The sequence below is a fragment of the Canis lupus genome, chromosome 28 (genome assembly GCF_003254725.2).
Source record: "Canis lupus dingo isolate Sandy chromosome 28, ASM325472v2, whole genome shotgun sequence".
NCBI lineage: Eukaryota > Metazoa > Chordata > Mammalia > Carnivora > Canidae > Canis > Canis lupus.
Window position 1 is genome coordinate 10,646,430 of NC_064270.1, and position 23,624 is coordinate 10,670,053.

At 45.0% G+C, this 23,624-nt stretch overlaps 1 long non-coding RNA gene across 1 annotated transcript; it reads right to left on the bottom strand.

The window, feature by feature from the left end:
* Positions 1-6,066: 6,066 nt before the first annotated feature.
* LOC118352614 (uncharacterized) lies at positions 6,067-21,439 on the bottom strand. The gene is made up of 4 exons (XR_004809996.2): positions 20,570-21,439; positions 19,429-19,593; positions 7,492-7,595; positions 6,067-6,462 (listed from the first exon to the last, which is right to left on the bottom strand). It is a non-coding gene; the product is annotated as an uncharacterized LOC118352614 (long non-coding RNA).
* Between the last annotated feature and the right edge of the window lie 2,185 nt (positions 21,440-23,624).

Consider the following 23,624-nt stretch of genomic DNA (forward strand, 5'->3'; position numbering starts at 1 on the left):
TCTGTCTGATTTATTTCATTTAGCATAATACCCTCTAGGTCCATCCATGTTGCCACAAACAGCAAGATTTCATTTGCTTTTATGGCCGAATAATACTCCATTCCATATATGTACATATATACAAACATATGTATAGATGGCATCTTCTTTATTCATCTACTGATGGACACTTGGATTGCTTCCATACCTTGGTTATTATAAATAATGCTGCAATAAACATAGGGGTGAATATATCTTTTTGAATTTGTTTTTTTGTTTGTTTGCTTTCTTTGGTAAATACTCAGAAGTGGAATTACTGGACGGTGTGGTATTTCTAGCTTTAATTTTTTGAGGAAATGCCATCCTGTTTTTCACAGTAACTGCACTAGTTTCCATTCCCACCAACAGTGCATATGGGTTCTTTTTTCTCCACATCATCACCAACACTTATTGTTTTCTTTTTGGTACTAGCCATTCTGACTGGTGTGAGGGGATAGCTCACTGTGGTTTTGATTTGCATTTTCCTGATGATTAGTAATATTGGGTATGTTTTCATGTATCTGTAGGAAATCTGTATGTCTTCTTTGGGAAAATGTCTATTCAGGTCCTCTGCCCATTTTTAAATCAGATCACTTATTCTTTTGGTGTTGAGTTATATGATTTCTTTATATTCTTTGGATATCAACCCCTTATCAGATACCATTTGCAAATATCTTCTCCCATTCAGTAGGTTGCCATTTCATTTTGCTGATATTTTCCTTTGTTATGCAAAAAGCTTTTCAGTTTGATGTAATCTCAACTATTTAGTTTTGCTTTTGCTTCCCTTGTCTGGGGGAGACAGATCCAGAAAGATATTGCTAAGGCTGATGTCTGAGTTTACTGCTTATGTTTTCTTTAGTTTTATACAGGTCTTTAATCCATTTTGAACTTTATTTATTTACTTATTTATTTGAGAGAGGGAGCAAGCAGGTAGAAGGGAGGATGAGAGGGAAAGGGAGAGAGAGGAATCCTAAACAGATTTCTCACTCAGCGTGGAGCCTGACTTAGGGCTCCATCTCACAATCCTGAGATCATGACCTAAGCCAAAATCATGAGTTGGATGCTTAACCAACTAAGCCACTCAAGTGCCCCCATTTTCCGTTTATTTTTGTATATGGTGTTAAAAACTGGTCCAGTTTGATTCTTTTGCATGTAGCTGTCCAGCTTTCCCAGAACCACTTTTTGAAGAGCTTATCTTTTTCCCATTGCATATTCTTGTCCCCTTTGTCACAGGTTGATTGGCCATATCAATGTGAGTTTATATCTCAGCTTTCTATTCTGTTCTATTGGTCTATGTGTCTATTTTTGTACTAGTACCTACTGTTTTGATTACTATAGTTTTGTAGTATATCTTGAAACCTGAGATTGTGATACCTCCAGCTTGGTTCTTTCTGAAGATTGGTTTGACTATTCGGAGAGTTTTATTCCATATAAATTTTAGGATTATGTGTTCTAGTTCTATGAAAAATACTGGTATTTTGAAAGATTCCATTGAATCCATAAATTGCTTTGGGTAGTATGGATATTTTAATAATATTAATTCTTCCAATCCATAGATATGGTATATCTTTCCATTTATTTGCATCATCTTCAATTTCTTTTCTTTCATTAATGTCTTACAGTTTACAGAGTACAGATTTTTCACCTCCTTGGTTAAATTTATTCATAGGTATTTTATTGTCTTTGATGCATTGTAAATGAATTTTTTTAAGATTTTATTTATTTATTCATGAGAGACCCCAGTGAGGCAGAGACATAGGCAAAGGGAGAAGAAGGCTCCCCCGATATGGGACTCGATCCCAGGACTCTTGGATCACGCCCTGAGCCAAAGGCAGATGCTCAACCACTGAGCCACCCAGGTGCCCCAAGATTTTTTTCTTAATTTCTCTTTCTGCTAGTTCATTTTAGTGTATAAAAGAAATTCACAGATTTCTGTATGTTGATTTTGTAGCCTGCAAATTTACTGAATTCATTTATCAGTTCTAATAGTTTTTGGTGGAGTCTTCAGGGTTTTCTATACATAGTATCATGTCATCTGCAAATAGAGTATTACTTCTTCCTTACCAATTTGGATGCCTTTTATTTCTTTCTTGTTTGATTGTTGTGACTAGGACTTCCAGTACTATGTTAAGTAATTGGAAATCTGTTTTTTAAAAAAACATACTAAATATTAACATTACTGGGATAACCTCTTCTTTTATACTTGTCTGTATTTTCCATATTTTCTGCAATAAACAGGCTATAACAAAAAAAAACATTATTTTAGAAATAAAGATGTAATTTTAAATCTATAGATATTGCCTGAATAAATTACCATTAAACTTAACATTTCAAATTTATTTATTTTATGAGCAAATGAAATAATAAATCATATATTTTACATTTTTGGATTGAAGAGCTGTTATAAATCTGCAAAGGATGCTTTAAAAATAAGCGATGGCTTGTATGAAATATCAAAAATAGGCAAACTCAAAGAGAAAGAACAGATTAGAAGTCACCAGGGGCCAGAGGGAGGGAGGAATGGGAATGGGGAGTTATTGCTTAATGGGCACAGTTAGGGATGACGTTGCACATCACTGCGAAAGTAATTAATGGCACTGAATTGTACACTTAAAAATAGTTACAATGGAGCTAGTTGATAGATTGATGGATAGATAGATACCACAATAAGTGCTGGCTCAGTGAAGGGAGAGGCTGTGTTACAGAATGCCTGTCCAATCACTGGTTTGTCACCAGCTGCCCAGGATGGACTCAATACATGATGAAAACAGTAGTTATCACTAACAATAAGCGACTGCTGCCCAGAGGTAAATAAGCTGCTCACCCTCACTCACCTTCCGGGACAGGGGATTGAGCCCAGGCAATGTGACTCCAGATGTCACACCTTTAACCATGTTATGCACTCCACAAGGCAGAACTGTCTGCTGTCGATTTCATGTGACACGAATAGTCTGTAGGTAACCTTGCAAGGAAGTGCTGCTCTGTTTACAGACAGAAATCTGAGGCTCAGAGCGAGCTGCTTGCCGAGTTATCCAGCTTTGGGGGGGGCGGGGGCGGGGGGAGTTTCATTCTTAGACCCAGGCCGCAGCCTGCAAAGGCCTAACTACGGTGTGGGTGAGTGATGCAGATCAGAACAACGGACGCAGTATTCAAATTGAGTTGGGGACTGGAGGGGGAGGGGGGGACTGGAAGAAGGGAGGGGGTGGGGCTGGAAGAGGCTTGGAGGGTTTCCAGGCAAGGCAGAAAGAGTTTCTAAAATCAACTATGAGGTTGCTTTGGGTTTCTGCTCAGCCAGGTTGAGTCCTTGGAGGGTGTGTCCACTGGCCCTGGGCTGCCCGGGTTCTGGGTGGGTTCGCAGACACTCGCTCCCCTCTAGCTCCACCCGGGAGGACACGGATGGGGTGCTGCTGCGGGTGCTGGGGTTCCGGGGAGGGAGAGAGACTGGTCCTGGCCGCGCGGATGCGGAGGGGCGAGGTGGGGCCATCTGGACCTGCCCCCTGGGGGTGGGGGGCGTCCCCCGAGGGGGGCTCCCCACAAACCGGAAAGCAAGCACTTTTGTTGGATCAATGGGGACAGCGCCTCTGGACAAATGGGGATGGGCGCGGCGGCCCTCGGGGAGGTTTCAGGCACCATCTGCGAAGAGCCGGAGCCGAGGTGCAGACTGTACCCAGGGAAGCCCCGAATTGGTCCAGCTCTGTGACCAGTCCAGTGACTCCAGCCACCCTGTCCTGTTTCCCTCTATGAGGACAGATGCATAGTATCAGCTGAATGCAATCCCCCCACTTTAGCCCCATTTTACAGATAAGGAAATAGATCCTCTAGAAATCACTAGCCCAGGGTCCCAGAGCTTATAGACTATCAGCTTGCCTACTGTTCAGGTTTGCTGTCTAGCACCTTGTCCACTATCTGGGACCTAGTAGATGCTCAATAAATGTTTGTGAAGCCAAAATGAACTGGAATGGGAGCTGAAAACTCAGGTCCTCAATCCTGGAGGAAAGACAGAAGTTAGGAATCCAGGTATAATAACAGTAAGAGCCAGAGCAGCTGGTGGCTGGATAAATGTGCCCAACCACCAACCCTGGACTGCTGCCCAGGCAGCTCCACTCCACCCCACTGTGAAAACTAGTTACTTAGCTCTTCCTCCAGCTGCCAACTCCAGGGACTTAGGGTGAGGAAATCACCCAAGGGCTTTGCCTGAAAACCTTAGAGCTGGAAGGAAGCTTCCACAGCCTCTAGTTACAGTTCTATGTAATGTTTTCTTAAATGATTTTCATTAATTTATTCAATAAATATTTATTGTGCATCCACCATGAACAAGGGTCTGTATTGCTGAAACAAGAAGTGTAATCTTTGTTAAAATTAGACGCAAGTTTATAACTCAGGAATGTTCTACAACCAGAGGTATTTAGTGAGCAAAACGTATTAAACATTCAATATAAATGGTACATACAGAAGCTATTATTTCAAAAAGCAAAGAGTTAAGGTTAAAAGGGGTCATTTTTTAAAGAAAGTATTGCCTCCTGGATGGAAAAAAATGATAATTTCCAAGTATAGAGAGCTGATTAGTGGACTGGGGGAGTATCCCAAGCCTTTTTCCAGAAAATACAGGAAAGATCTGCACTAAGACAACTGAAGAGAGCTGAAGATTTGACATCTGGCAAAACAAACCTAGACAAGCCCCCTCAAAAATCAAGAGAGAAGTAGAGGGAATTCAAGATTTATTCAAGCCTGCAGAAAACCAAAGTTCAATTACATAATTGAAAATATGAAATATTAAAAAATGTTAAAATAGTGAAAGGTTAGAGAACAAGCTGCCTGGTTGTATAAGTGTTTGTTTTTAAGTTTTGTGCTAATTTGATGCCTTGTCTCAGAGTCAGAGATCAACAGCTCCATGTAGACTGGGAGCCCAGCACCATGTTTGATATGCACAGTCTCTGTTCACATTTGATGCAATTTGGTGCTTTGAGTAGAAATCCACCTAAACATTCACCTAATTTGTGAACCAGCTAGTTCTCTTCTAGGTAGAACTATAGATCTAGAAAGAACTACAGATATAGATATGGATAGAGATGAATTATTGTCTTACAATAAAATATCACAGACTGGATAGAGTAGGTGGCTTGAACAACACACATTTATTTTTCATAGTTTTGGAGGTTGAGAAGTCCAAGATCAATGTGCCTGCACACTCAGATCCCTTTTCCTGGCCGGCAGACAGCTGCCTTCTTGCTGTATCCTCACACAGTAAAGAGAGGAACATCTGGAGTTTCTTCCTCTTCTTATAGAGACACTAATCCTATCACGGGGGCTGCCCCCTTTGTCCCCATCTTAACTTAATCACCTCCAAAAGGCTTCACCTCCTAATACTATCACATTAGGGTTTAGTGGTCCAGTATATGAGTTTAGGGGGATATAAACATTCAGTCCATAACAATACCCAACAGAAACAGAGGGGTTTAGTCCACCAAAAGACATGTACATGAAAAAAAAAAGACATGTACATGAATAGTTATAGCAGCCTCACTCATAATAGCCCAAACTTGGAAAGGATTCCAGTGCTCATCAGTAGGGAAATAGATAAACAAATTGTGGTGTATCCATACAATGGAATAATGAGCAAGAACAGGAATAAATCACACAGGCATTATGCCAGGTGAAAGAAGCTTGACACTAGGGCACCTCTTGTTTAATTCAATTTATATGAAGTAAAACACAAGCAAAACTAATTTATGGTGATAGAGGTAAAAAAAAATGGTTGTGTCTGAAAGAGGAGTGATCAAATTCTTCTGGTCTTCCGGAAATACTCTGTATTTTTATCTAGATGGTAGTAATGTGTGTGTGCGTGTAAAAAGACATCAAATAGCACACTTAACTTTAATGTACTTTATGACGGTTATGCCCCAAGAAAAAAAGAAAAGAACATTTCTGTGGGGGATGACGAGTTCATGGTGGGTGGGGTGCCTTATCCCCTCCCTTGTCCATCAGTACTGATTAACCACCATACTCCTCTTCACTGAACTCAGCTTTATTTTTTTTTTAGATGTTTGTTTATTTATTTATTTATTCATGAGATACAGAGAGAGAGAGGGGGGCAGAGACACAGGCAGAGGAAGAAGCAGGCTCCATGCAGGGAGCCCGATGTGGGACTCGATCCCGGGTCTCCAGGATCATGCCCTGGGCTGCAGGCGCCTGAACCGCTGAGCCACCCTGAACTCAGCTTTAGAACTGCTCTCAATCCAGCACTCCAGCCAGGTTGACCTGAATCAGAAATGATTAGCATCTTCTTATGTATACACAAGTACCTTAATTAAGATATGCCATCATCTTCGATGTTTGGCCATGCTTTGGGAAGAACTGTCTTCAGCTAGCTAGCTGGCGGCAAGTTCCCTGACTTCCAGGTGCAGTTCCCAGGAGGAGGTGGCTTCGGGGCAGCAGTCTGGGAAGCTGGAGAATGAGAGCATGAGGGGTATGAAACTATCCAGAGTAAGGTGATTAACTCAGCACCCCAGCTAACACTGGGGCCCAGCAAAGGCTATAGTTAGACAGGGGCCCACGTTCTACAATGTAGAACAAACTAGCTTTTCTCTAGCAGCAGGGAAAGGAGAAGAGCAGGATGGAAGCACAGTCTGGACTGCAGGAAATGACTGCCTCTTCATTTGTGCAAAGTCCTCTAGCAGCTGGAAAGATAGTCTCCCGTCAGTTCTTTTCAGTGATGCTGACTTCCTGTGGGTTCACTCTTCGCAGCTTACAAAATCCCCTCCATCCTTCATCACACAACCATGTGATCTGGACAGTGGGAATACCCACTCCCATTTTAAGTAAGAAAACCAAGGTTCAGAGATCAGAGATGTTGTATGACCCACAAACCTGGGGGTTTGTGGTTTAAAAACCCTGTTAACTAAGTAAAGGATTAAGAATTCACACCCAGGTCTGCCTTCCTAAACCCATGCTCCTTCTTTGTCTTTTCCTTTGTAGTTTTTTCTTTTTTTTTAACATCAAAGCTATATGTGCATAAGAATGGTCAAATCATTCTGTAAGATTAGTTATGAAAATGGCAGTCGTCCCCTACCCCACCCCCACTCCCACCATCATTTCCCCTCCAGAGAGCTACCAACTTTCACCTCTTAACAACTGGTCATTTTGGAATTTATCTCCACAATGTATGAAAATAGATCCATGCCTCGTTAAGCCACTGTGGAATTTCAGCATACTGAGAACACAAAGAAGATCCTACAGGCTTCCAGAAACAGTAAAAATAACATTACCTACAGAGAGCTAAGGATTAGAATGGTCTCAGCTCTCTCCACAGCAAAACACTGGAGCACAGAAGGCACTGCAACACCTTCAAAATTGTGAAGGAAAAGGATTCCCAACTTAGAATTCTACACACGGCCAAACTATCAATCAAATGTGAAGGTAAGATAAAGACATTTTCATATAGTAAATGTCTCAAAATATTGACTTTTTGCATACCTTTTTCTCAGGAAGCTCTCGGAGAATGCCAAATCCTTTATAACAGATTCACAATTATGTCACTGTTATCCCTCTTCTCTTTTCTGTCTCTACAGATCTTGCACCTTCAAAATATCATTTTTCTGTCAATTTAGTAGAATTTTAAGAGGGTGAAAATGAATATATTCAGTCAATTATCACTATTCAGAATTTCTCTGCTTTTTTATTCATTATTTTTAAAGCAACGGATCTTGTCTTCAAACAAAATCTTAATGTAAAAAACAAATATCTAAAACACACCAAAGTAATATTGCGTTGGTTGTGGTATGGTTTCTCTCCATTGATCAAATGTTAAGAAAGTTGCTGCAGCTAATTAATGAAAACGGAATGGACAAATTAGAACAACACCATTTTACAAAATTAATAATAAATCCATAAATTAATTAATGGATCTAGGTACTGAGTATCAGCCGCTGTTAGCATCACCCCTTGCATTCACACAAAATGACAACACGACATTGTGTGCATCTTTCGATGAAAGAACACACCACCACCTATAGTTGCCAAAATATCACAACCTGAATTGATCAATCCTCTGTGTCCAACAACCCAATTACTGGAAATACCAATGCTGAACTGTAGGCCGTCGGCAAAATGCAAACTGGGGAAGGTCTGCTGGTCCAATGCCCTGGAATCTTCAACATATAATTAAAAGAGGGGGCAAAAGGGATGGAGGGAGAATCTTTGGGTTAAAAGAGACTTTAAAGATGCATCAAGGGCAGCCCAGGTGGCTTAGCAGTTTAGCACCACCTTCAGCCCATGGTGTGATCCTGGACTCCCTGGATCAAGTCCCGCGTCATGATTCCTGCAGGGAGCCTGCTTCTCCCTCTGCCTGTGTCTCTGCCTGTGTGTGTGTGTGTGTGTGTGTGTGTGTGTGTGTGTGTGCGTGTGTGTGTCTAATGAATAAATAAATAAAATCTTAAAAAAAAAAGATGCATCAAATTAAAAAGTAGGTAAAAAAAAAAATTAAAAAGTAGGTAAGTACACACCCATGTTCATTACAGCATCATTCACAATAGCCAAGATGTAAAAGCAACTCAAGTATCCATCCACAGATGAGTGGACAAAAAAAATGTGGTCTATACATACAATGGAATATAAGTCAGCCTTAAAATGTAAGGAAATCCTGTCACATGCAGCAATGTGGATGAACCTTAAGGACGTGAATGCTGAGTAGAAAAAGGCAGTCATAAAAAGACAAATACTGGGATCCCTGGGTGGCGCAGCGGTTTGGCGCCTGCCTTTGGCCCAGGGCGCGATCCTGGAGACCCGGGATGGAATCCCACGTCGGGCTCCCGGTGCATGGAGCCTGCTTCTCCCTCTGCCTGTGTCTCTGCCTCTCTCTCTCTCTCTCTCTCTCTCTCTCTGTGACTATCATAAATAAATAAAAAATTTTAAAAAAAGACAAATACTATGTGATTTCACTTATATGTGGTGCCCAGAGTCATCAAATTGATAGAGACAGAAAGTAGAATGGAGGTTACCAGGGGTAGGGGAAGAGGGACGGGGGGAGTTGTCACATAGATAATAGAGTTCTAGTATGGCAAGATGAAAAATTCTGGAGGTAGGTGGTGGTGATGGTTACACAACAATGTGAATGTACTTAACACCACTGTACTGTACACCTGGACATTTGAAATGCTTAATATGGTGACTTTTATGCTGTGTGTTTTTTACTACAGTTTAAAATTTTTATTTAATTTTTAAAAGTGAGTAAGACTAAATGGTAGAGACGAAGTAGGTGCTTTTGGGTAGTAAAGTTACAAAGAAATGTGAGGAAGTGATTACCATAAATGTTGGGGTGGGGAGCTACATTCTGGGGAAAGGAAAGGAGGTGTCTTTGGGACAGGGCACAGAGAGGCTGCTGTAGCTCTACTGCTTGATCCAGGTGCTGATTTTTTTTTTAAGATTTTATTTATTTATTTATTATTTATTTATTATTTATTTATTTATTTAACAGAGAGAGAGAGAGACAGAGAACAAGCACAAGCATGGGAGCAGCAGAGGCAGAGGGAGAAGCAGATGCCTTACTAAGCCAGGAGCCCAATGTGGGGCTAGATCCCAAGACCTTGAAATCATGACCTAAGCTGAAGGTAGACACTTAACCGACTGAGCCACCCAGGCACCCAATCCAGGTGCTGATTTACCAGAGGAGTCACCTTATAAAAATTCACTATGCTACGCATTTGCCATCTGTGGTTTTTTTCTGTTTCAAGTATAATTCAAACGTAAGGGGGAAGAAAACCTGAGAAGAAAGAAAGCTGCTACAATCCTGTCAGGCCAACATATTCGGGTAAAACAACCACTTCATCTGAATGAAAAGAGAATTTGGGAGCAAGGCAGCCTGAAGCTGGGCCCACCAGCTCTTCCACACCTCTCCCTTGCTGAATACTCATGCAAAGCCCAGCCTGTACCGGGTCTCCTCCCTGCATCCGAACCCCAGGTCCTGTGCTCAGCCTGCCCCTACCCCTGGAGACTTTTTCACAGAGCCCAAACAGTTGAGCTCTGCCAAGGGGTCACAGGAAAACAGTACTCAGCAGCAGGACAACCCAGGGTCTCAGCCACGAGTACACAAAGTTAACACTCAACGCCTTTGTTGTCAGCTGTCCAATTTCATTTTCTGGTTCCCAAATTCGCTAATGTGAATTCTGCTAAAATCTTTGTGTCACCATAATGTACCATCACAGGGTCAGGATTGGAACAGCTTTTTATCAGCCTGTGGTGACAAGTGTCCCAGCACAAAGTCCCTAATGCTCACGCAAACACAGCCCCCAGCATGCATATGAGGATGCCGGAGAGCAGTGGATAAGAATGCAGACTTGTTCAGACTGCCTGGGTCCAGACCTGGGCTCTGCCCCCTGACCTCACACCACAAGCTCCCTACAATCCCTGGGACTTGTTTTCCCATATGTAAAGTGGGGGGTTGTAACAGTATTTATTCTATAGGGTTGTTATAGGGCCTCAACATGCTGACATATGTCTCATTTTTAAAAGGTTTTATTTATTTATTCACGAGAGAGAGGCAGAGACATAGGCAGAGGGAGAAGCAGGCTCCCTGAAAGGAGCCCGATGTGGGACTCAATCCCAGGATCTGGAGATCATGACCTGAGCCGAAGGCAGATGCTCAACCACTGAGCCACCCAGGTACCCCTGAAATGTCTTTAAAAAGAGAGCCTGGCTCAGGGTAAGTGCTCAGTGCCTGTCCTTATTTCACATAAGGGCACAGCCCCAGGCTCACAATGGCCAGGCCAGAAAAAGAGGGGAATCTATCCATCTACCGATCTTTCCTGTCTCCTGGAGATGGGAGCGCTTGAGAAGTCTTGCTGCTTCCAGACCTATTCATCCAGCTGCCTGAATGAGTTCATACCTCAAACTCAACATGGTGGAAAACCCACTGCCTGAGCTCCCCTGTCACTCTCCTCCAGGCTGATCCCCTTCCAGTATTTTCTATCTCTCTGAACAACTGCAGTGTCCATCCAATTCCATGAGCCAGAAACCTGAGAGGCACCCTGTACTCCTCCCTCTTCCTCACCTCACTGTTGACCCATCCATGACACAAGAACTTCATGTTCTAATCACATCACAGTGTCATTCCCCTTTCTCCCTCTCCCTGCCATCTTCCCCTGGGGTCTCATGCCACATGCCTCTCCTCATCACTACCATGGCCACCATTTAAATTACTTCTGTGATTGTTTGATTAGGATCTGCCTCCTCCACTAGACTATAAGCTCCAAGACGGCAGGAGCCATGCCAATGTCATCATTGCATCTGTTGCTTGTAGCACATGCCTGGCACATCACAGGTGCTCAGTGAAGATACAGGGAATGTGCTGGATACTTGATTTTTTTTTTAAGATTTTATTTATTTATTCATGAGAGACACACAGAGAGAGAGAGAGAGAGAGAGAGGCAGAGACACAGGCAGGGGGAGAAGCAGGCTCCATGCAGGGAGCCCGACGTGGGACTCGATCCCAGGTCTCCAGGATCACGCCCTGGGCTGAAGGTGGCGCTAAACCACTGAGCCACCCGGGCTGCCCCTGGATACTTGATTTAAACAGAAAAACGTGTAAGTCAATCGGAGAAGGACAGGGCAGCCTGGGTGGCTTAGCGGTTTAGTGCCGCCTTCAGCCCAGGGTGTGATCCTGGGGTCCTGGGATTGAGTCCTGAGTCGGACTCCCCACATGGAGCCGGCTTCTCCCTCTGCCTGTGTCTCTGCCTCTCTCTCTCTCTCTCTCTCTCTCTCTCTCTCTCTCTCTCTCCCTGAGTCTCTCATAAATAAAATCTTAAAAAAAAAAAAGTCAATCGGAGAAGGACAATCATTATATGGTTTCACGCATACGGAGAATATAAGAAATAGTGAAAGGGATTATAGGGGAAAGGAGGGAAAATCAGTGAGAAAAATTAGAGAGGGTGACAAAACATGAGAGACTCCTAACTCTGAGAAATGAACAAGGGGTAGTGGAAGGGGAGGCGGGGGGGGGAATGGGGTGACTGGGTGACAGGCACTGAGGGGGGCACTTGATGGGATGACCACTGGGTGTCATACTATATGTTGGCAAATCGCACTCCAATAAAAAAAATATTTTTAAAAATATAAATAAATAGATAGATGATAGATAGAGATAGAAAGGAGCACATTCCCCCCATTTACATGCTGCGACCCAAGGGAGCCTGCCACCTTCCGCAGCCCTAGGGCCTTCCCTATAGGAGCCACATCACCCCTTTTCATCTGCCTTGTCTGCCCCACAGAGCCTACAGACCAAATGGGGTGGACCTAGATTGTTTCCCTGAACTGAGACAGCCATGGAAAGCTGGCCCCTCTGGCCCCACCGAGCCAAAACTTCTATGGCAGTCCCCACTCCCACCCCTGTTATGCCAGTGAGTTTGGGTACTTTTGTAAAATAGGAGGAAAGGCACGGAGCCACAGTCATCTGAAGAACCCTGCTCCATCCCAGAACCTCCTCCTTCCACCTGACTCTGACGGCTAGAGCAGAGGGCTCCCAGAGTCGCTTGTTCAGGGAGGACATAGCACCTGCTATGGCCAGGTGCCATGGGAGACAGGGCACCTCAGTGGACAAACATGTCTCATAGATGCTGATTTAACAAAGGCCATATGACAATTTTAGCTGACAAAGCTTGAGGGGAAGTCTGCTGGGGAGCTACTAGGAATGTTTTCCTCACTCTTACAAGGCAAGACAAACAAGGAACACCTCCTTCTCAGGCCTACATTGGGTCATGCCTGCAGCAGGGGCAGCCATCTCACCACCTTGACACTCTGAGAATGACAGGCTGAAAGACAGGAAGAGCCTAGATCCTTGACGACGCTGTTGGCTTTGGAATCCACCACCCTGGAACCACCCTGGCCCGGATCTCCTCGTGGCACGAGGTGCTAAAAGCCTTCATTGTTTAAGCTGTCCTCTGATGAGTTTTCTGTCCTTTGCAGCCAAAGGCCTCCTACAGAGGCAGCCCAGGCAGCCAACACCTCCTGAGCAGTTGCAGGATACCAGGCTCTGAGTACAACTCTCTCAGTACTCCTCTCTCAGCACCTCCCACTTCTCCCTGAGAGCTGGAGTGATCGTGCCCATTTTGCAGCTGAGGAAGCTGAGACCCAGAGGCGGAGGAGAACTTACTCTGTCATGTACTGAGTGCCGGTGAACTTGAAACTAAAACCCAGGTTGTCTACTCTCCTTCGGCCACACTAGCCCAGAGAAGATGGGTTTGGTCACCGTGTTGGTGAGAACTCTCCACTACAAGTATAAGGGGCGGAAGCCAGGCCGGCCTAAGCTTAAAAGGCATGTACTGACTCCATTCCCAAGAGCAGACAGGGCAAAGGGATGACTGTCTCCAGGAACTCAGAAACACTTTCTCCCTTATCTTTGCTCTTCTCTGACACCATTCCCTCAGACCAGCTCCCTAGGAGGCTGGAATCATGGCCACCAGCAGCCTTGGTCTCACATCCCAAAGGCTACGGGCCAAAAAGGACAGGGGTCTCACTTTCCCCAGTTTGGGTTTTATCAGCCAAATGCAGGTCCCCACATCTTCACTATAAGTCTGGATCCTGAGTGCCACCTTTGGGTTCTGTGGCTTGGCCACTCCAACCTCTCTCTGCCTCAGTTTGCCTGTCCTGAAATAAGCAGAGTAACAGCACCGGCTTTGCTGGGCTATGGGGAGGGTCATTCATATGTCCAACAAACACATTGTGCACACCAGCTACATGTCAGGCAGTGTAGTAGGTGCTGGGGTGACAGTAAAGGATAATGAGACCCAATCCCTGCCTCGTGGAGTTTACAGTCTAGCAGGAAAGACAGATATTAACTACACAAACACATGAATGAATATCTGTTACAACTCTGCTAAGTGTTCTAAAGAATAAATACAGAACACAGTGGGAGAGAAAGAAAGGAACCTAGCTCAGATTGAATGCATAGCATTAAAAAGCCTGACTCCAGGTGTGGAGTAAGTATCCAGTCTATGCTATTATATAAGTTTTCCCTTGGCATCCTCCCAGTCACCTCATGCCCACAGCGCCTTAGTACGAGAAGAGCTAGATGAGCCAGTGGCTCTGCTCTCCATCTCTGCAACCAATTACAAGCCTCCTAGGAGATGGAGAGAAAGTGTGACGCATGTGTTGGGACAGCAAAGTACAGCAGGTCCCAGGGTAGCCTGTTCCTGGTGGATGGCACACACCCAGCTCTTAGCAGCCCCTTCTTGGCTCCAGCTGAGGCTCCAGGGGCTTCTTGGGCTCCAGGGTCTCTCAGGTTCCTTCCGCTGGCTCCGTGTCAAACCCTAAATGAAGGAGTGCTGGAGAGAGATTTACTGCGTTAACAAGCCAACTTTCCATTCACCATTGCCAGGCTCTGCTGTCCCCACAGCTCCTGGCCTAGGGATGAGGGCCCTGCCCCTGCCTCTGCCTCCGTCCCCAGCCTCTGGGCTTCTAATCATATCCTGGTGACCACCTCTGGAGGGACCATTTGCGAAAATCTCTTTGTGATCAAAGGATGTGTCTGTAGAACACACTCAGGCCCCTGTGGGATTCCACTCCCATCTCTCTTGTACAGACATACTGGTTTTTCAGGGAAGAAGAGCCAAGAGCTGCTAAGCTAGATTAATTGTCGCAAATGCTGACTACATTCCTATATCCCATCATCATTGCCATGAGCCCAACTCAAGCCCTTAGGACCCTAATCAGGACTGTGGTGCCAGCCCAGCTCATCCTGGCCCTGAGCTCTCCCTTTGCCACCACAGAGACAGTCAAAGGGGCCACCTGGCATACACATCACTCCTCCATTTGCACCTCCTATGGTTCTCTGGATCTGAACAACTCCAATCTGTCCCCTTAATGTGGCCAACAAGACCCCTGTGATATGCCCCCCCCCAACATTTCTGACCATGTATTCTCAGGAAACCATGCAGGATTTTCCCAGGACATCATATACTTTTTCATCCAAGACTATTCCAACACATGCCCTCCTCTTATATTAACTTGTCCACTAAATAATGAATGCCTACTATGTGCCAGTGTCTGTGCTGGCTCTGAGATGCAACAGTAAATCACACAGACACAGTTCTTGCCCTCAGGGAGCCCATGGTCTAGTAGAGGAGGCAGACATCAGTGAAAAACAAAGAATCCCCAGAGTTTATAATTACCAAAAGTAGTGAGAGCTATGAAGGAATCATGTAGGATGCTGGGAGCCCAAGAAGGCTTCCGTGAGCTGACGTCCAACTTGCCATGGGATGAAGAGTAGGTGCAGTTCTGGGAGTGGGGGAGCTTCCAGACGAAGGCCTGAGGCCAGAGGGCATCTGCAAGCTCTGGGATCTGAAAGCCTGGGTAGCAAGTGGGCAGAGAAAGTAGAGATGGGCTAGAGGAGGAAGTGGGAATAGCCCAGCAGATCATGTTAGAAGACCGTCCTTGATACAGAAGACCTGGAAGACCACGGAGCTCTTATTCAAGGGACTCAAACAGGGCATGAGCCCTCTGGACTGGGAGAGGGTAAGAATGACAACAGGGAAGATTAGTGAGATATGATGGGCACTGGACTGACATCACCACAATAGAAATGCTGGGTTAAAGAGGACTTTATTTTTTAACTTCATATTATGTACATGGATTTTCTATTGTGTGTGTGTAGGAGGGTTAGCACCCCTAGCTCCCACATTGTTCAAGGATCAACTGTACCCAGAGGTACCCCAAAGTTGCAGATATAGCTCTTCTGTTCCCACTTTGTAGCAGCAATCCAGTTTCCCTTTGGTTCAGAGGCACAAGGAGCCCAGCATGGTTGGATGGCTGTCTCAATTCAATAGACTCATTGTCGTGTCCCCTAATGAAAGCATACCTCCAGGCGGACCCCTGGGTGGCTCAATGGTTTAGCGCTTGCCTTCAGTCCTGGAGTTCCGGGATCGAGTCCCATATCAGGCATACCTCCATCAGAACTGAGGCATTCAAGGGATGAGCACTGGGTGTTATTCTATATGTTGGCAAATTGAACACCAATAAAAAATAAATTTATATTAAAAAAAAAAGGAACTGAGGCATTCAAAAAGCTAAGCTCAAGTTTCTGCAGGTAAGTTAAAGGACTGAGAAGGGCCCTTCCATTTCCATGGGAGACGGGCACAAACTCAGAGCATACAATGTGTATCCTATAAGACAGAGCTCAACCTTTCCAGACTACTGGTACCATAACCAACCCTTTAGAGGGCCATCGCATGTTCCGTCAGTAACAACTGCTTCTGGGTTATAAGGGCATGTGGTAAGAGCAGTGAATTCCCATGCCCATAAATCTGTTGCTACACTTACACTGCTCTGAAATGAGATCCCTGGTCAGAGGCAACGTTATGTAGAATACCATAATAGTAAATGAGGGATTCTGTGAGCACACAGATGGTTGGGCGGACAGAAGTATTCAGGAAAGAGCGGAAATCCACATCTAGAATAAGTGTTTATTCCAGTGATGACCAAACCGATGCCCTCCACAATGGAAGGGATCCAACATAATCAATCTGCCACCAGATGGCTAACTGATGCCCCCCCCCCTTCAGGAGTGGTAAGCTTCTAAATTGTATGGAGGGCATTTCTTTCCTTCCTTTCCTCATTCTACAATAATTTTCTGAGTGTCCCCTGGGGTCCAGGCACAGCCCTATGCTTATTCTATAAATGGCACAGCAGGGGCTGAGCTCTTGGCCATGGCATCAGGCTGGGTTGGGCGGGTAGATTGTGGTACGCAGAGACAGGAATACAAGATGGCTGCAGCTGCCACCACTTCTCAAACAGAGTGATGTGATGGGGAGAGCACGGGACAGGTAGTTGGAGCACCTGACTTCTAGTTCTAGACCAGCCTTCAGCATTCCTGTCATGTGAATAGAGGCACATTGCTAGCCTCAGTCTCCCCATTCTTAAAACAGAGTGAGAGGCACCTGAGTGACTCAGTCGGTAACATGTCCATCTCTCTATTTCGGCTCAGTCATGATCTCAGGGTCGAAATTGAGCCCCACGTCAGGGTCCACGCTCAGCAAGGAGTCTGCTTGAGATTCTCTCTCCCTCTCCCTCTGCCCCCCCCCCGCCCCCGCCAAATAAATAAATAAATCTTGAAACAAACAGAGGGAAAGCCCCAGGATAGAAGGTACCAGCAATACCAAAGTTGGGGTGATCAGATTGGTTCCCCTCAGGTGCAGGCAACCAGGGAGTCAGTTGTTTATGGATAGTTTTTTGTTTTTTTTTTAAATAATGACCTAGCAGTTGGTCTGCTAGTTACATTTTTATTGTCACCACATACTTGCAACTCTAAAGAGTATCAGTGAAAGAATACTCCTCACCCATAAGAAACTTTTCGTATGCCTAGGTTCTAAACAATCACTACCATTACTATTAAATTATAGTAATATATTTATAAGCTCTAAATAAGCACACTTTTACTATCCATCTTTTAAATAAACATTGTATTTTACATGATTGTCAACTTGGAGCAAACCCAGCTTATACAACTGGCCCCAGACACACACAGATCCGGCTCTATGTGTTTATTTCTATAGTACGTTTATAATGGTTTGCAATCTTTCAAGCTCACTTCTGAGTAAAATTTAAACAAGTAAATTGATAAAGACACGGAGATTTCAGTGGTTGGTCCCTGCCCACCCAACCGCTAAGGCCTGATGCATTAACTGCGGGAAGGTCACCTGCGCCATCTACTGGTAGAGGTGATGATTACAGGCACGCATACTTAATATGAGAAAAAACGTAAAATGGATTGCATGTGTTGAAATGATAATATTGCGGGGGGAGGGGGGCGGTGCCTGGGAAACAACCAGGAGATTTAATTGGTCAGCCTCAGGGCTGACTGTAACAAGCTGTGCCTAAATAACAGTGAGAAAGTTCTTTAACTTCTCAGGGCCTTAGTTTCCTCATTCTTAAAATGGATTAATGATACCTGTAACATGGAATTGTGATTAAATGTGATAAGGCGTATATAATTCCTCAGACACAGTGGGTGCTCAGAAGCTGGTTCTCTCTCTCAGAGCTGATCAAAATGGGAGAAAAACTAGAGCAAGCAGTCTCCCCAGGCACCATCAGAGGATTTTCTTGATTTACTTGCCTTTTCGTGTTATTGCTAAGCTGCGGGTGCCATGGCTGGGTATTAGCTTCCCCAACTGCGAAGGACCAGCTCCAGCTGCAGCCCTCCTGGGGACCCCACTCGGTGCTGACTGGGTGCCCACACCAGCACCAGCTCGCTCCACATTCTGCCTATGTGTCACCAGGCCCATACACCCGCTCCTCCCCTTGCTACAGGGAGCTGCGCCTCCAGCCCCCGTATTCCACACCCACGACAGGTCACAAACTGTTCACCCACTGCCACCTCTACATCAGCAGTTCTTAGGGTGGTCCTTGGACCAACAATATCAGCATCACCTGGTAACCTGTTAAAATGCAACTTCATGGGACACCTGGGTGGCTCAGTGCTTGAGTGCCTTCAGCTCAGGGAGTGATCCCAGGGTCCTGGGATCAAGTCCAGCATCAGGCTCACTGCATGGAGCCTGCTTCTCCCTCTGCCTATGTATCTCTCCCTGTGTCTCTGCCTCTCTCTCTTTCTCTCACAAATAAAATAAGATCTAAAAAGAAAGGAAGGAAGGAAGGAAGGAAGGAAGGAAGGAAGGAAGGAAGGAAGGAAGGAAGGAAGGAAGGAAGGAAGGAAGGAAGGAAGGAAAGAAAGAAAGAAAGAAAGAAAGAAAGAAAGAAAGAAAGAAAGAGAAAGAAAGAAAGAAAGAAAGAAAGAAAGAAAGAAAGAAAGAAAGAAAGAAAGAAAGAAAGAAAGAAAAATTGAACTTCCTGAGCCTCAGATCAACTGACTCAGAAACTCCAGGGGTAGGGCCTAGCAATGTTGCCACTTGTTGTCCAGGTGACTCTGACACATGAAATTTGAGAACTGCTGCTCTACAAAGCCCCCCACTCCACCAGGCCTATTCCTCTTAGATTCCTGGGTCCCACTTTCAGGTCCTACCTTCCCTGCCACCCCCTCCATCCAGTGACCCCCTATTTTATTATGGAGAAACTCTCCCGGCACCTAAAACCATCCCACACTCTTCCCCTTGCCCACTCCACCTACAGTAATGCTGAGTAACCCTATCATTAGCAAACCTTCAATATATGTTCTCAGCCATATTGTTACATTTAATTGCAAATCATTTGTTCTCACTGCTGTGTAGTAGTCCACTGTAAGAATGTGCCGTGTGTTCATTTCTCATTCCTGCTGTAACAAACTACCACAAATGTAGTGGCATAAAACAATACATATTTATTATCTTCCAGTTCTGGAGGTCAGAGGTCAGAAATGGGTCTCACTGGCCTAAAATCCAGGTACAGCAGGGCTGCATTCCTTCCCAAGGCTCTAGGGAAAAAATGATTCCTTACCTCTTCCAGCTTCCCGCAGCCACCCGCACTCCTGGGCTCGTGGCCTCTTCCATCTCCAAAGCCGGCAATGACCAGTTGAGTCTTTCTAACACTGCTGCCTCCAGTTCTGACTCTTCTGTCTCCCTCTTCCTCATTTAAGGAACCGTGTGATACATTTGGCCCACCCTAATAATACAGGATAATCTCTTTATTTTAAGGTCAGCTGATAGACCTGTTATTCCCATTTGCTACCCAATCCTCCCCTGCTAACACAACACATCCATAGCACAGCCTTGTTCTGCCTCCCACATCCATTGCGCGGTATCCATGGCACCGCTGCTGGGCATCTGGGTGGTTCCCGTACAAGTCTGTGGTGAGCATACTTCCATTGGGTTTAAACATATCCAGGGGGACAGCCAGGTTATTGCCTAGATGTTCCACTTTAGTAGATGCTGCCAATTTTTCCAAAGTGATTGAACCCATGTAACACTCCCACCAGCCACATTCGAATTCCAGTTGTGCTCAATGTTGCAACACTTGGCATTTCCCCCCAGCTCTTGTTGACACCAGGACCTCCTTACCACTCTGCCTGCCTTCATGTCTACAGGGCCCAGCAATGTTTCACCCTGACCATCCATTCATTTCCATTTCTGTTCCCAGGATGGAAGACTTTGCTGTTGGAGAAAATGGCCATTTTCAGGGCATTTTCTGACCCGAACCTCAAATCTATATGGATATTTGTGGGCACTGGTGGCCATTCAGGTAAACCTAGTAGGTACAATATCTTAGGATGACAGCAATTTTAGGGACCATGTGTATTCCATCTTCCCACTCAGAGCAATTATGTCACAGGTACCATGGTCTCTCAAGCTGTTGCGCCTTTATTAGACTGTATTTCCAGCACCAAAATCCCTTTCCGAAGGCTACTTCGCACTGCCGTTCATGGCATGTGCCCTCCAGAAAAGCTTCCCCAAATCTCTCAGTTGGACTCTATGCCCCTCCTCTCTGCTTCCACAGCACAAGGCACTACCTAGAACCTACCACACCATATTAGAACCCATCATCTCTCCCACTGCCCTGCACCACCAGGGTCAAACCAAGATGATTGGACATAGCTCTTGCCCTTACATCTATCATTCAAGGTCAGAAAGCTCAAACTCACCTGTGTTCACTGGTGATGGGCACCACTGCTACCAACACATTTTCATCCAGGAAGGCTGACGAGTATTCCATTATTGGACAGATCTGATTCAGTTCAGTACATTTACGAAGAGCATCCTATGTGCCAGGTGCTATCTTAAGTATGGCAGAAACAGAAATAAGGAACAGCTCCTACCTTCAAGGAACCTGAGCTTCCACAAGCTAGAGCCACTCTTTCTGCCATTGGCCTCAGACACAGAAACATTTAACATTTCCTCCTCCACATGGGAACACTCAGATATTTCAAGTCAGCCAGGCAGGGTGCCTGCATGACTGTTGGTTAAATGTCTTGATCCTTAAGCTCAGATCATGATCCTGGTCCTGGGATCGAATCCTACATTGGGCTCCCTGCTCAGCAGGGAGTCTGCTTCTCCCTCTTCCTCTACCCTGTCCTAACTACCCCTGCACTCCCCTTCATGCTTGCTTTGTCTCTCTCCCAAATAAATAAATAAGATCTTAAAAAAAAAAAAAAAAGTCAGGGGTTGCCTGGGTGGCTCAGTTGGTTGGGTGTCTGCCTTCGGTTCAGGTCATGATCCCAGGATCCTGGGATCAAGCCCCACTTCAGGCTCCCTACTCAGCAGGGAGTCTGCTTCTCCCTCTGCTCCTTCCCCAGCTCATGCATGTACTCTCTCGCTCTCTCTCGCTCTTGCTCTTGCTCACTCTCTCTCAAATAAATAAAATTTTTGAGAAAAAAAAGTCATCCAGGCAGTGAAAGGATATAGTCAACACTCCAAATGCAAATCAGGCAATAGGATTAAAGACAAAAATAATCTCCAATGATAGAAATGGTAGCCTAGGGCGCAATCCTGGAGACCCAGGATCGAATCCCACGTTGGGCTCCCGGTGCATGGAGCCTGCTTCTCCCTCTGCCTGTGTCTCTGCCTCTCTCTCTCTCTCTGTGACTATCATAAATAAATTTTAAAAAATTAAAAAAAAAAAAAAGAGGGATCCCTGGGTGGCGCAGCGGTTTAGCGCCTGCCTTTGGCCCAGGGCGCGATCCTGGAGACCCAGGATCAAATCCCACATCGGGCTCCCGGTGCATGGAGCCTGCTTCTCCCTCTGCCTGTGTCTCTGCCTCTCTCTCTCTCTGTGTGACTATCATAAATAAATTTAAAAAATTAAAAAAAAAAAAAAAGGAAAGAAATGGTAGCCTAGGGCAGGCACATGGCGGATTGACTGTAATGTGGCATGAGAGAACTCTCTGGAATGATGGAAATGTACATCTTAATTGGGGTGGTGGTTACAGGATGTACACATCTTATCAAACCGTATGCTTAGACTTGCTTTAAAAGGAAAGATGGCCAAAAAAAAAAAAAAAAAAAAAAAAAAAAAAAAAAAAAAAAGGAAAGATGGGAGGGGTCCCTGGGTGGCGCAGCGGTTTGGCGCCTGCCTTTGGCCCAGGGCACAATCCTGGAGACCCAGGATCAAATCCCATGTCGGGCTCCCGGTGCATGGAGCCTGCTTCTCTCTCTGCCTCTCTCTCTCTCTCTTTTTCTGTGACTATCATAAATAAATAAAAATTAAAAAAAAAACACAAGTACATCTAAATAAATAAATAAATAAATAAATAAAAAGGAAAGATGGGAATAAAGGGGAAAGGAGAAAAAATAAGTGGGAAATATCAGAAAGGGAGACAGAACATGAGAGACTCCTAACTCTGGGAAACGAACTAGGGGTGGTGGAAGGGGAGGCAGGTGGGAGGTGGGGGTGAATGGGTGACGGGCACTGAGGGGGGCACTTGACGGGATGAGCGCTGGGTGTTATTCTGATGTTGACAAATTGAACACCAATAAAAAATGAATTTAAAAAAAAAAAGGAAAGATGGATTGTCCATACGCATGCACTCACCGCCACTCATGGGATGTGTCACCACCTCGGCCCTAAGTCGCCATTTTTTCAAAATCTCCATTTCTATTTGTAAAACATCTTTTGTGAGCTAATTCTATGACTTTCAGGCCCCATATTGAAGTAAATTCTTACTGTAAACCAGAGACAAAGGAGCTAGCTTCCTGGCTGAAGTGGGCACGGGCAATCTGATGGTGTCCTTCCAACCTCTTCTCCTCCTCATAGTGAGAGTGCGCCATTGTCTCTAAGTCCCAACTAGCTCTGATAGGCACTGCTTCTATGTCTCTGCTGAGGATTTGCCTCAGACTAAATATATCCTTTTCCTCCATACCATATGATTTCTAGATTCCTCTGGAAAGAACAGGCATCTGTGCTCCCATAGAAGAGGGAAGCAGAGACAAGGAAGAGGGCCACGCCTCTCCTCTCCATTCTCCTCCTCTTCGTGATTCATTCCACATAATACCCACCGTGCATGTTCGAGAAGTGGCTGCAACACGAAACCTCTCATTAATGGTCAATTCCAGTTACATTAAAGTATTTAATAAAGCCTGGATTACGGGGTCATTAGGTTTCCAGTAAATCCTAGTGCCTTTTCATCAGGGAAAGGCAGGAGGCCCTGGCCCTAGGCCTTTAAGATGAAGAGAAGAATTAATGGGAGGTCACCCTTTTAATGTTTCCTCTTCTGCTCTGACCAGCCTAACTTGTGGTCATCTTGCTTTTAGAGAATTTATCACTAGTTCCCTGCATCTGGGAATATGAAGACCCTTCTTAACACCCACAAATTTTAGTTTCTACCCTTTACAGCTGCATTTTTATCCATATAGAAACTACAGTGTGTACGCTCGTGCGCACACACACACACACATGCTATTATGATTTCATTAACTTAAAAATATCTTGATAGATCACAACACAGACAAACACTGAAGGACAGCATTGCCTCTAGAAGAGGCAGGCAGTGCACACCCTGACTTGAAGTCCCCTTGTAGTGCTGTGTACTCCCAGGAGCTATGTGAAGTCCCCATGGCTGTGTACTCCCAGGAGCTAGATCACACTGAGGCATTCCCATAGCCAGTCATGGCAGGCACAAGCCAATTCCAGAGAAGCTAGTGGATAAACCTTTTACCACCTTTCTCGCAACCTTCCCTCCCCTCTCCAGGGTGGTCTCATGA